The sequence below is a fragment of the Macaca nemestrina genome, chromosome 3 (genome assembly GCF_043159975.1).
Source record: "Macaca nemestrina isolate mMacNem1 chromosome 3, mMacNem.hap1, whole genome shotgun sequence".
NCBI classification, from domain to species: domain Eukaryota; kingdom Metazoa; phylum Chordata; class Mammalia; order Primates; family Cercopithecidae; genus Macaca; species Macaca nemestrina.
The window spans coordinates 139,152,425-139,166,980 of record NC_092127.1 but is presented as its reverse complement, the minus strand read 5'-3'; the positions used below and the strand labels follow the sequence as shown (position 1 = coordinate 139,166,980).

The window sequence follows — 14,556 nt, the reverse complement described above, 5'->3', positions numbered from 1 at the left end:
AACGCCATGAAGTGGATTAAATGCTTTCTCTGAAAACAGTCACTCGGAAGACGAATGAAAAAGCACAAAGATTAGATTTAAACGAATCAAGATCTACCTACTAGAACTTCCCCTGAAGCACAGGGCTCTGTAGAGTGTTGTGTTCAATACCGGGGTTCTCGAGAAAGGAGGAAGAGAGGATAGATGCTGAATATGCAATTTACAGCATTTGCTTCACCAAATGTCATAAGTTGGTTGCAAAACTATAAAAACACAATCAATTCAAATTATTTGGGAATGATCTAAATGCTCCATGTCTTGACTGAAGCAGTAGTTTCACAGGTGCATATATGTATGCCACAACTCATCATATGGTACACTTTAAATGTATACAGTTTATTGAATGGAAATTATAGCTCAATAAAGTTAGTTGTTTTTTTTGTTTGTTTTTTTGTTTTTTTGAGACGGAGTCTTGCTCTGTCGCCCAGGCTGGAGTGCAGTGGCCAGATCTCAGCTCACTGCAAGCTCTGCCTCCCGGGTACACGCCATTCTCCTGCCTCAGCCTCCTGAGTAGCTGGAACTACAGGCGCCCGCCACCTCGCCTGGCTAGTTTTTTTGTATTTTTTAGTAGAGACGGGGTTTCACCGTGTTAGCCAGGATGTTCTCGATCTCCTGACCTCGTGATCCGCCCGTCTCGGCCTCCCAAAGTGCTGGGATTACAGGCTTGAGCCACTGCGCCTGGCCAGTAAAGTTAGTTTTTAAACAACTGAAGGACTTCATGGACAAATGAATAGATAGCCCAAATGCAGAATATACATGCAATGAAATATTATCCAGACTTAAAAATCAATGAAATCTGTGATCTATTGAAAGTCAGCCCTTGACACAAGGATTTGTAATACTTTTTTATTTTAAAAAATGAATGAAATTCTGATATATGCTACTACATAGATGAACCCTGAACACACTATGTTAAACCAGACACAAAAGGACAAATATTGTATGATTCCATTTATATGAGATACCTAGAGTAGTCAAACTGACAGAAAGCGAAAGTAGTATGGTGCTTTCCGGGGATGAGGGACGAGGGAATAAGGAGTTAGTATTTAATGGGTACAGAGTTTCAGTCCAGAAAAATGAAAAAGTTCTGGAGATGGATGGTGGTAATGGTGGCATAACAATATGCCTATGTGAATGCCACGGAATTATACAATTGAAAATAGTTAAAAAGATAAATTTTATGCTATGTATATTTTACCACAGTAAGTTTAAAAAGCGCCTGTAAAAGGTAAAGAAATGTAAAACATGACACTATGATTAATTAGATCATTATTCATCACTTAATCATGGTAAGCATGGTTGTAGTGAAAAGTCACAAAACTGCCAGATGCATAAAGATCCAGATAATAATAATATCTGATGGCACATACTTGATATTAGATCCCTGACAGAAGTCATAACTGTTATATAAGTCATTGTAGTAGGTTATTATTTTGAAACTGTTAGAAATATATCCATAAACTCACACTATTTCTTCCTAAATAGAAGTAAAAGATCTTAATAAGAATATAACTCAGCAAAAGCAACGGCATTGAGATCTTAAACAAAAGACAGTTATGATAAAGGATAAGTTGGCTTCAAAGATGCTAATGACAATGATCTCAATGGCAGGAACAAGACCTAGAGGAGAATAGGCAATCTCCCTTTATTAGCTATCTGACTTCCATCTGCTACTTCTATCCCCTTTTTTCATCAGTCTGTAAAAGAGTTTGTCAATTAAAAAAAAAAAAAAAAAAAAAGACTTGTACTTTTAAAAACCCATATCAGTGTTGGGGGAGAGAATGATTCCAAGGAACACAAGGAACTTTCCGGGGAGACAGAAATCTTGATTGGAGTGTTCGTTACTGGGTACATACATTTCTCAAAACTCATCACTTAAAAGCACACTTAAACTCTCTCCCAGGCTGGGATATCATCTTCTCCTGCCCTGGGACAGTGTCTCCCCTAGCTCTCAGGCCTTTAAATTTAGACTAAATTACAACACCAGCTTTCCTGGGTCATCAGCTTGTAGAGGGCATGTTATGGCATTTAGCCTCCAAAATTGTGTGAGCCAATTCCTGTAACAAATCCCCCTCCCCCATCTCTCTGTCTCTGTCCCTCTCTGTCTTTTTCTCTCTCTCCCTACTCTGTAATAAATACCCCCACCTCTGTCTCTCTCTCTCTCTCAATTTATATACACATAAAATTGAGGATTTTTCAGACCTTTGAAAGAAACAAACCACAGATTCAAAAAGCCCAATAAATTATAGACAGGACAGTAAAAATAATTACACACTAATACAACACAAAGAAAAGAACTTACATATGTTTTCTTGCTTTATTCATCTGTTTATTTTTTGGTTGTTTACTCATTGATTTTCTTGTTTTAAAACATGTATTTTCTTTGCTGTTGAAGGTTTCCATCATGTTTATACCTCTACTAATGTTACCTTTATTTAAGCATTCCAAAACAATCTGTGAATCAAAATTTATACGCTGTCAATTTGAATATTTTCCCTTCATAGAAAATAAATGGTTAATCTTGTACTACTTCCATTTTCTAAACCCATATCTAAAAGGCATTCGTTGGTTTTGTCTAGGATTGTAAACTATACCATTGTGATAACAATATAAATGATTTTACTGAAGATTGTTATTTATTTATTTACTTATTTATTTATTTTGAGACAGAGTCTCACTCTGTCATCCAAGCTGGAGTGCAGTGGCGCAATTTCGGCTCACTGTAACCTCTACCTACCGGGTTCAAGCAATTCTCCTGCCTGAGTAGCTGGGATTACAGGCACACACCACCTCGCCCAGCTAATTTTTTGTATTTTTGGTAGAGATGGGGTTTCACCATGTTGGCCAGGCTGGTTTCAAACTCCTGACCTCAAGTGATCCACCTGCCATAGCCTCCCAAAGTGCTGGCTGGGATTATAGGCAAGAGCCACCGCGCCCAGCCTGTTATTCTTCTTTTAAATTTTTATTTTTTAAAGAAAATAGAGACAGAGTCTCTCTATGTTGCCCGAGCTGGTCTCAAACTCCTAGTTTCAAGCAATCCTCCTGCTTCAGCCTCCCAAAGTGTTGGGATTATAGGTGTGAGCCACTAGGCCCGGCCAAGATTGTCTTTAGCATTCTATTAAATATTTTGTCATCATATCGACAAGAAAAAAATTTGATTTTTATGATTTCCACACACAAGAAGTACACTTAAAATGAATGAATTGGCTGGACGCAGTGGCTCATGCCTGTAATCCCAGCACTTTGGGAGGCTGAGGCAGGCGGATCACAAGGTAAGGAGATTGAGACCAACCTGGCTAACACAGTGAAACGCCGTCTCTAATAAAAGTAAACAGAAAAAAGAAAATAAATTAGCTGGGCATGGTGGCGGACGCCTGTAGTCCCAGCTACTCAGGAGACTGAGGCAGGAGAATGGCATGAACCCGGGAGGCGGAGCTTGCAGTCACAGCTCTCCAGCCTGGGCGACAGAGCAAGACTCAGTCTCCCCCCACAAAAAAAACTGTATTGGAAGTGAAGTATAACTCAAAAAAGTTGAGTTTTAAAACTGCAATCCGCTCCAAAGAACAAAAACATTTCTACTCCTTAAATTAAGATGGCATATGAAAAGTCTTCTTTTAAAACTAATTCAAAAGTAGTCCCATATTAGAAATTACTCACGCTGCCAAGATACGTTCCCAGAAATACAATCACAATTCCTCCTGGAAATGCTGTTCCTCAGAGAGTCACGTGGCTGCTCCCTGCCTCCTTCAAGGTTCTGCTCACACCTAGAGGGACTCCTCTCTGCTCTGTTTCCATACTGCAACAGTGAAACAGCAAAAGAACTAACATGACTAACTCCATTTTTTATTTAAGGGGATACCCATTCCTGCAAATGGGCTAGGATAATTTTAGAACACTAAGATACAATGCAAAAACTGCAATCATGTAGTCTTAGAAACTAACCCTAGGATTAAAGAAGTAGTATATAAACAGCTATGTTTTGTTAGATTTACAGAAACAAGGAGGTTTGGTTATTGTTACATGAGAGAATGTTACCTAAGGACAAAGAAGTTTCACAAACTTCCCCTGGACCCTTGTTGGTGCCCAGATGTCTGCGGTTCCCTGTCACTTAAACATAAAAGACAAGGCAAAGCTCGCATAATTCTAAGATGGTTCTTTAGGACATTGGTCTGCATCTTCTTTGTTTCCTGGCTCCCCAAAATAAAGTCGCTTTCCTTCCTCCACCTCCTTGTCTCTTGACTGATTGATGTCATGTGGCAAGAACAAGAAGTTTGGACTCAGTCACAATCCATCCCACACTTCCTCTTCTCCTTCCCTGCTTCCTTTGTCCCCATGGCATTTACCACCTTCTAGTACATTAATTCTGTCGCGGTGATTATTTATGATCTGTCCCCCACCACTGAAATGTAAGTAACATGAGGGCAGGGTTTTGGTCCATTTTGTTCACTGATGTTCCTGATACACAGTTGGTGCTCAATAAATATTTGTTGTTTGAACTCAAGCTTTCTAATTAGATATATTTCTCTCCTTGTGTTGCTGGTAGAGAGAAGAAAGTCAGAACATTAACTACATGGTCTTTTAATATTTTATGCTCCATGTACTTGCAAAGTGTATTAGAGATGACTTGCCACTTATCCCCTCCACAATATATATTGATGACTTCTATATGTCCAACTCTGTACTGGGCACTGGGAAAAAGCAGATGCCCAATACAATGTACAACAGAAAGTTTTAAACCATAGTCAGGAAAGGAAAATATCTATTCCCCTAATCCAGGCTGCTATGTAATTCTGCTTTAACACTGTATTTAGTTTTGAAGATCTTTGGCCAAAGAAAAGTTTCAAGGTCTAAATCATAAAGGAAACACAATGGTTAAAGTAATTTCACATAATCTATACCATCTGCTAAATTAAAATATGTGTTTTTTTCCTAAGTACCACCTGTTTACAAAACTGGTTATGTCGGATGAAGCAAGACTATTTTTGAACTTAGCAAATTGTGAATTAAATTTTAAGTGACCCTATATATGCATCACGTATATGATGTCTGAAGTACTTTTCTGACACAATTTTAACAGAAATTTTTGTACTAAGATAGTTCTACACTTTGATTTTATAGAGTCATAGGGTTTTGTGTGTTTTTTTTTTTTCTGTTAGAAAAGCCCCTTCTGATATTTCTACATCTCACATTTTGCAGATGAAAATACTAACACTTTGGAAGTTCAAACGGCTTGCCCAAGCTAGTGCCAAAGCTCAGATCAGGCCTGGGTTCTAGGTTCCTGAGCCTTCCGTAAATTGACAGAGTCTTAACTGCATCCTCACAAAACCCAGCCACCATTTGGATTGACATTAGGAGGGACACTGGTTCCTTGAGGGCAGAAACTGGAGCTTCTTTGTATCTCCCCAGTGTCCAGCACAGGGTCTAGTGCACAATAGGAACCAGTGAGGGGAGACACAACAACCTTGGACCTAGGTGAGGACCCTTACTAAAAGAGCTCTTGGTGACTTGGGCCCTAAATGACCACAATGCCCCAACCTCTGCTTGTTCATCCACTCGGCTCAGTCCTCACTGGCCTCTGGGTTGATTTTTCAAACCAACCAACCAAATGCCTGAAAAGCTCTGTCCCACAATATCCACACAGATCCCTTCCCCCAGCCCTACAAGTCACTTTTGAATGTCACTTTATCAATGAGGTCTTCTCAAGACCACACTATGAAACGGCAACTCCACACTCCCTACCTCTGTCTCCACAACTTATCCCCATCTGGCATATTTGAACTTATCTATTCGTGCATTGCTCATCTTCCTCTACAAGAATGTAAGCACTACTAGGGTAGGGACTGTATTTGTTCCCTGCTTTATTTTTGCAACCTACACATAGCGTGTTGTAGGTGCCCTATAAACATGGGTGGAATGAATGAATGAATGGAAAAGGACTTTGGATTCCTTTCTTGATCTTTTAATTCTTTATTTAAAAAGCTAAGAAGCTGTTTTTAATACAATATTTAAAAAATGTTGTAAAACTGCAGGACACTTCAAAATGTGATGATTTTATAGTAAAATCAGCGGCACACAACTTTTCGTACACATATGTGGTTGTAGATAATTTCATGCCACACTAATTAACACACCTTTCAATTAAAGACGTTGAAAAGAAAAAAAACCTTTTTGTGTGCGTCCAGGGTACAAGCACAAAATGAGACATCAATGGAAACCATGTATTAGGTATGGAAAATATTTTTCTGTCATTGAACACTCATGTTTTGATATAAAAAAGAAAAAATTAGAAATTGCTTTTCGTGTAACCACAAAACCTAAATTATTTACCTTTCCATGTAATACTTATTATTTCCTGTTAAAATGCTCGATTCTGTAGGTAATCCTATATCTCTCTGAGCCAATATATGGATTAACTTAAATTACAAAGATATGATAAACAATTTTTGTCATTTAATCTATTTTTATTAAAATTTATAGCTACATTATTTAATGTAAGACTAATATTTCTAATTAACTTATACATAAAAAGTTATTTGCTGTAGGTGTCTGCACAATGTGATTGCTAGTAGAATTAAATGCCGCAGGCTGCATCTATCAGACACTGGCCTTTCTGGACGCGTTCCATTTGATCGATAATTTGGGCAGCAAAAATCTGATAAATTTTATATTAGAGATAACGACAGAGGGTAACTGTAGCACAGCGGAGGGAACAAGTCTCCAGAGGCAGAAGGGTCAGCTATGCCGAGAACACGTTTGAACTTGAAAAACATTCGGGGACTGAGAAAACAGAGCTGCAAAATGTGAATTCTGTTAACTTGAAATGTTCAAACTGGAATGTGAGGAGTGGCAATGGGAGGTGGGTTTGAGGTGGGGTGAGGTGGGTTTGAGGTGGGGTGAGGTGGGGGTGTCAGAGGAGGAGGCCCGGTGGGCAACACCAGATTGGGCTTGACTCTTAGGCAGGTAAGAGCTCGGACTGGTGCGGGTCAGTGAGTTATCTGGGAAGACCACGGTGGGGGCAGCTACGACAGTGGTCCGAGGCGCTGGGGTGGGGGCAGGAGTATGGCCGGAGACCAGTTAGGAGGCTGTGGGAGAAGCGGCAGAAGGCGCCGGGTGCAGGCCCGAACCCAGGGTAGTTTCTGGGGCAGGGCTCCAGGATTTGTCTACCGGCTGGGTCCACCCCCGCTCCTTAGGGCGTCCGGGTGGTAGTGGGGACTTTGGCGCTCGGTTGCCCCGGAGACGGCGTCCGGCGGGCGGAGTCGCAGGCGCGGGAGGGGGTCCCCGCCTGGTAGCGACCAAGAACCCCCCAAGCACCCCCCTCCTACCCTCCCCCGACTACGAAGCCTCGCAGAGCGTCCTAACCGTCGCCCATGCGGCTCGTGCAGACCTGGCAGCGTCCCGAGCGCGGCAGCCGCGAGGAGAGACGGGCGCGGGGGAGGGGCGCGGGCAGCTTCCGGCGCCGCCGCTGAGGAGGAGGAGGAGCCGCCCCCGCCGCCTCCGCAGGCCTTAGGGGCGGAGAGTGGGGAGCCGCCCTGTCCCAGCCGCCAGGTCGACGCTGGTGGGGCCGCTGCGCCCGCCGGCGCCCCGCGGAGATGCGGCCGGTGTCTTAGGATTAGGTGTTGGTTGCAGGTACAGGCGGGGCGCGGCCCGTGAGACGAGGATGGTGGGGTGGGAGTGGGGTTCTTCTGAGGACCCGGAGCGACTCGTGTTCATTTTCTGGAATCTTCCAGTGCCTCGTGTTTGTTCTGCACATGGTAGATGCCCAATAAATTGTTTCTTTACTGGAATGAACTGCTGTTGTTTTCGGGGATCGCAAGACCCCTGGGGACGGTGGCGCTGAAACCTGGACCTTGAAGAACAAAATAATTTGATTTGTGGGGAAGAGAATCACCGAGTAACCTGTCCCAACATGACTGCCAACTGTATCTGCCGCGCCGCCGCGAACAGGGGGAGGACATGGGGAAGACTTGGCGGTAAAAGAGGACAGCCTCGCATCCGAGACGGAATGGTGTTAAACGCCGGCGCGAGGTCCCTTAGAGCTTGAGCCTTGTCTGTAAACCACATGTGGGGGTCAGAGCTTTCCCCCATTATCAGCATCAATCAGCGGCACAATGAATTCTGGAAAGTCTCCATCCTTTTCCACAGCAGTCTGCTCCAGGCCCCACTCAGGCTGCTCCAGGTTTTGTTTGTGCCTCATGCTGAACTCCAAGGTCAGGGGAAAGTAGAAGTGAGGTAGGCTGTTGCCCAGGTTTTTTGACTGGCAACCAGTTCTTGCTGCTTCTCTCAGCTGCCGATTAAGGTCAGGGCGGGGGTTTGGCGGGGGGAAGGACCAGGGCTTCCACATATCCCAGAGACATGCTGGGTAGTACTGTTTCTCTGCGGAAACTCATCAGGTAGGGGTGGAGGAGTAGTGAGAGAGATGTGGTCCTCCTATCTCCGTACTGCGCTCATTGTTTTTAATCTTGGTATGGTTATCTTGTGTTGTGGGTGAAATGGTTTCCATGCCATAGAGGTGATATTATACTCCCAAAACAAATTGAAGACAGCAATTTATTTGTATGTATGCAAAGCTCTTATTGTTGTTGTGCATTTACAATGAGTACTCAGTGTTATGTAGAATGTAATGAGTGAGCCACTTTAGACCTCCACCGTTTATTAAACAGGGCCTCTTGTGATCCACCCGTCTCCCAGCTAGGTGGCCCCAAATTATATGGTAGGCTGAGCAGTGGCCACTCAAATATATCAGGTCCTAATCCCTGAAACCTGTATATGTTACCTTATAAGGGAAAAGTGCCTTTGCATATGTGATTAAGTACCTTGAAATGGAGAGATTACCGTGAATTATCTAGGTGGATCCTAAATGCAAACGCAAAGGTCCTGAGAGAGAGAGAGAAGCAGACTTGATACAGGCTGAAGAGAAGGCAATATGACCACAAAGGCAGATACTGGAGTGATGTGGCCACAAGTCACCAAATGCCCGGCAGCCAATAGAGCTAGAAGAGACAAGGAACTGATTCTCTTGCAGAGCCTCCAAAGGTGGAGGGAGCCCTGCCAACGCTATGCTTTCTTCCCCATGAGACTGATTTTGGACTCCTGGCCTCCACAATTATGAAAGAATAAGTTGCTGCTGTTTTAAGCTACCGAGTTTGTGATGATTTGTTATGGAAACTGTAGGGAACTAATACATATAAGCGTGCTCATAAATCACATAGCATACTGTACTGATGAATAGTTTACAGGTCTTCAGCTGGGGCAGTAGTGGGGTACAATAGTGGAGATCACTGTATATTTATCTGAATCCTGTAAATCCTAACGAAAGGATTTGAATAGGGAATCTGATAAGAAAAGAAATTTAAGTGGTGCATAGGAAGGAGGTAGTCTGGCATTTAAAGCAATTTTTTAAGAGTATTCCTATTAAAATATCACTATTTGCTCTGGCTAAACAGAATAAAGGTAAAAAGTGGCAAAGGCTTTGTCCTTACCTTAGCTGAATCATTATTGGTTATCCATCATATGTATATTAAGTAAAAGTTGCAGACACCTGGGGATTGAGGTCCAGGCCTGGGGAAAAGAGGGAATGCAGAAGTGCTTCCATGTGTTAAAATATGGCTAAAAGCAACCACTAGTCATCTGGAATAAAGACACTTTGGAGTTTTCAGGATACAGGAAAATTCAGTGTTCAAGTTTAGTGATTCACTTCGGGGACCCAGACAGCTAATTTACATTCCCCACTTTCCTTGATATGGTTTGGCTGTATCCCCACCCACATCTCATCTTGAATTGTAGCTCCCACAATTCCCTGTGGGAGGGACCCAGTGAAAGGTAATTGAATCATGGGGGCAGGTCTTTCCTGTGCTGTTCTCGTGATAGTGAATAAGCCCCACAAGATCTGATGGTTTTATAAAGGGGAGTTCCCCTGCACAAACTCTCTCTTGCCTGCCGCCACATAAGACTTCCCTTGCTTTTCCTCTGTGATCGTGACACCTCCCCAGTCATGTGAAACTGAGTCCATTAAATCTCTTTTTTCTTTATAAATTACCCAGTCTTGGGAATGTCTTTGTCAGCAGTGTGAAAACAAACTAACACACTCCCCACATCTGCTTGCTTTTCAAACTGCTTTATAAGGTATAATTTACATACCATAAAATTCATCTGTTTGAAGTGGACAGTCCAGTGATTTTTAATAAACTTACTGAATTGTACAATCACCACACAGTTCAGTTTTAGAACATTTCCATCATCCAAAAATGATCCCTTGTACCCATCTGTAGTCAATCCCCATTCTCAACCCCAGCACTATCTACTTTTAATGTCTGACCTACTTCAGAGTTGGGTTTTAGTCCCTTTATTGGACTGCTCCAATGGATTTATGACTACTGGCCCCAGCTTCTCCTAGTGTATACTGGAGGATCATATGCCCTTGATTAAAATCCTCCAGCGCTTTGCGTTGCATTTAGAATAAGCCCCAAAGTCTTCAGTATGTGGCCTTTTCAAGGATCCGTGAGCTCTACCTCCACCAACCTCACTAACATCTTCTCAGGACAGTGTAGGAAAGGAAGTGATAAGCACAGTGTTCCTTTTGGCATTACACACAGTTGGCCTCCATTAGAAGCCCTCTCATCCCCACTTAGCTACCCTGCAACCTCATTAGCCTTCTTCATTGGGAGTCAGTGAACACTGAGCTCTTCTCATCTTTGGGCCTTTGTGATGGCATTTCCTTTTAAGAAGTTACCCTGGCCCCTGTGAGGCTGACTCCTTTCTGTCATTCAATTCAATGCCACCTCCTTAGAAAGGCCTTCCCTCACCTACCCTAACTAGAGGGGCTGTGTTAGTCTGTTTTCACGCTGCTAAGACATACCTGAGAGTGGGAAGAAAAAGAGGTTTAATTGGACTTACAGTTCCACATGGCTGTGGAGGCCTCAGAATTATAGTGGGAGGTGAAAGGCACTTCTTACATGGCAGCAGCAAGAGAAAATTACCTCCCCCTGGGTCCCTCCGACAACACGTGGGAATTCTGAGAGATACAATTCAAGTTGAGATTTGGGTGGGGACACAGGCAAACCATATCGTTCCACCCCGGCCCCTCCAAATCTCATATCCTCATATTTCAAAACCAGTCATGCCTTACCAGCAGTCCCCCAAAGTCTTAACTTATTTCAGCATTAACCCAAGTCAGCAGTCCAAAGTCTCATCTGAGATGAGCCAAGTCCCTTCTGCCTACGAGCCTGCAAAATAAAAAACAAGCTAGTTACTTCCTCAATATAATGAGGGCTGTGTTGGGTAAATACAGCCATTCCAAATGGGAGAAATTGGCCAAAACAAAGGAGTTACAGGGCCCATGCAAATCCGAAATCCAGCAGGGTAGTCAAATTTTAAAGCTTCAAAATGATCTCCTTTGACTCCAGGTCTCACATCAAGGTCAACCTGATGCAAGAGGTGGGTTCCCATGGTCTTGGACAGCTCCAACCCCTGTGACTTTGCAGGGTACAGCCTTCCTCCCAGATGCTTTCATGGGCTGGTGTTGAGTGTCTGCAGCTTTTCAGATGCATGGTGCAAGGTGTTGGTGGATCTACCATTCTGGGGTCTGGAGGATGATGGCCCTCTTCTTACAACTCCACTAGGCAGTGCCCCAGTAGGGACTCTGTGTGGGGGTTCTGACCCCACATTTCCCTTCAGCACTGCCCTAGCTGAGGTTCTCCATAAGGGCCCCACCCCTACAGCAAACTTTTGCCTGGGCATCCAGGCATTTCCATACATCTTCTGAAATACAGCAGAGGTTCCCAAACCTCAATTCTTGAGGCCTATGCACCTGCAGGCTTAATACCACATGGAAGCTGCCAAGGCTTGGGGCTTCCACTCTCTGAAGCCACAGCCCGAGGTGCACATTGACCCCTTTCAGCCATGATTGGAGCAGCTGGGACACAGGGCGCCAAGTCCCTAGGCTGCACCCAGCACAGGGACCCTGGGCTCAGCCCACGAAACCACTTTTTTCTCCTGGGCCTCTGGGCCTGTGTTGGGATGGGCTGCCATGAAGGTCTCCGACATGGCCCGGAGACATTTCCCCATGGTCTTGGGGATTAACATTACACTCCTTGCTACTTATGTAAATTTCTGCAGCCGGCTTGAATTTCTCCCCAGAAAATGGATTTTTCCTTTCTATCACATAGTCAGGCTGCAAATTTTCCAAACTTTTATGCTCTGCTTCCCTTATAAAACTGAATGGCTTTTAACAGTACCCAGGTCATCTCTCGAATGGTTTGCTGCTTAGAAATTTATCCTGCCAGATACCCTAAATCATCTCTCTCAAGATTAGAGTTCCACAGATCTTTAGAGAAGGGGCAAAATGCTACCAGCCTCTTTGCTAAAGAATAGCAAGAGTGACCTTTGCTCTAGTTCCCAACAAGTTCCTCATCTCAATCTGAAACCACCTCAGCCTGGACCTTATTGTCCATATTGTTATTGGCATCTTGGGCAAAGCCATTCGACAAGTCTCTAGGAAGTTCACATTTTCCTGTCTTCTTCTGAGCCCTCAAAACTGTTCCAATCTCTGCCTGTTACCCGGTTCCAAAGTCACGCCCACATTTTCGGGTATCTTTTCAGCAACACCCCACACTACTGGTACCAATTTACTGTATTAGTCCATTTTTACGCTGCTGATAAAGATATACTGGGAAGAAGAAAAAGAGGTTTAATTGGAGTTACAGTTCCACATGGCTGGGGAGGTCTCAGAATCATAGCAGGAGGCGAAAGGCACTTCTTACATGGCAGCAGCAAGAGAAAATGAAGAAGCAAAAGTGGAAACCCCGATAACCCCATCGGATCTCATGATGGGGTGTCACTATCTTGTGATAGTCACTATCACAAGAATAGCACAGGAAAGACCGGCCTCCATGATTCAATTACCTCCTCCTTGGTCCCTCCCATGCACGTGGGAATTCTGGGAGATGCTCTTCAAGTTGAGATTTGGGTGGGGACACAGCCAAACCATATCAGGAGTCTCAACTCCATCTCTCTGTATACCACTATCCTGTGTTATTTTCTTTATTGTACTTGACAACTCCCCAAAATTATATTTGTGATTTTTTTGCCCCTTAGTGCCTTTCTTTCCCCATTGGAATGTAAGTTAATGAGGATAGAAACTTGATTGGTCTTGATTTTAAACAGCTCTATTTCTAGTATTTATAGAAACACTATATTCATAGCAATAACATATTGTAAACTATCTAAATGCCAGCAACAGTCTAATTAATAGTTATCAAAGGCTTGCTATGTGTGCCGCTCCATGTGCTAAGTGCTTTGTATGCATGAATTCTTTAGTTGAAGCTTGCCACTTTTGATAAGGGAAGAGTAAGGAGAGCATGTCCTTCAAATACAGTCCTCTGCATTATTTTTTCAGAGACATTGGGTAGTTTTCTTTTTTTCTTATTAGAATGCTGAAATTTAAAACTGGATCAATGTGCATTGCCACCAGTAATATCCCTAAAAGCCAAACTGGAGAGGTTTTTGCCAGGAGGTTAAGGAGGGACAAAAAGAACAGTACAAATGAAAACAGAGTCCTAAAAGAGCATGACCCACTGAGGGCATAGCAAGTAAGACATCTATTGGGGCACAGTGTATGTCAGGGAGTGGCCAGAGAATGAACTGGTAAGTGGGTTAGGCCAGATCTAAAGGGCAAGCCTAAGAGTGCTAGTCTTAGTTCAAACCTTTGTCTTTGAGCAAGACAGCAAGATGGTTCTGGTTTTATAGGAAACTTTTAATGATTTTAAGAGACTAAAACTAGAAACATCATTTTGAGATACTTTGTAGTAGGCCTGTTAAGAACTGATGAAAGCATAAAAATACAATGGGAGTAAAATGAACTAAGTTGCATATTCAAGGATTTTGTCCTTATGACTTGTGACCCTACCTAAGTCTTCTTTACTGAGTTAAAAGATAATACATATTTAAACTTAACAGAATATGGTGATTAATTGGATATGGAATTTGAATTGATGAAGATATTTCAAATACCCAAGAAAGAAGGTTTAGTGAGGAGATGAAGAGAGAAGATTTGGGATAAGATGAATTTAATACTACTGTAAACATATATGCAGAAATGTTAAAGGAAAAAAACTTAGCTGTGAATGGTGGCTCATCCCTGTCCTAGCACTTTGGGAGGCTGAAACAGACAGATCCCCTGAGTTCAGGAGTTCAAGACCAGCCTGGGCAACATGGCAAAACCCCGTCTCTACTAAAAATACAAAAATTAGCCAGGCGTGGTGGCGTGCAGCTGTAGTCCCAGCCACCTGGGGGGCTGAGGTGGGAGGATCGCTTGAGCCACCACTGCACTGCAGCCTGCATGACAAAGTGAGACCCTATCTCAAAAAAAAAAAAAAAAAAAGAAAGAAAGAAAGAAAAAAGAAAAGTTAAAACTTTATTATAATTTATCTAGAGCCAAACATTTTTAACAAAATAGCATGAGACTTGCTGGAAGCAGTAGAATTGTTCCTATCTAGCTTTGCTGTTGACTGACATCACCTG

General features: G+C 43.0%; 1 protein-coding gene and 1 long non-coding RNA gene across 11 annotated transcripts in view; one reads left to right on the top strand and one right to left on the bottom strand.

The window, feature by feature from the left end:
- Window positions 1-2,328: 2,328 nt before the first annotated feature.
- LOC105477258 (uncharacterized) lies at window positions 2,329-7,341 on the bottom strand. The gene is made up of 4 exons (XR_011621251.1): window positions 7,204-7,341; window positions 6,646-6,830; window positions 3,697-3,835; window positions 2,329-2,493 (listed from the first exon to the last, which is right to left on the bottom strand). It is a non-coding gene; the product is annotated as an uncharacterized lncRNA (long non-coding RNA).
- LOC105477257 (coiled-coil domain containing 158) overlaps window positions 6,765-14,556 on the top strand; it is a 116,689-nt gene continuing 108,897 nt past the window's right edge. For 4 of the 10 annotated variants that reach the window (XM_011733676.3, XM_011733682.3, XM_011733672.3 and 1 more), the window contains exon 1: window positions 7,469-7,665. The gene's annotated coding sequence lies outside the window, so the exon portion shown is untranslated. Of the gene's footprint in view, window positions 6,896-7,466; window positions 7,666-14,556 lie in introns of those variants that run through there. The other 6 variants (XM_011733679.3, XM_011733680.3, XR_011621250.1 and 3 more) reach the window with 4 other exon arrangements.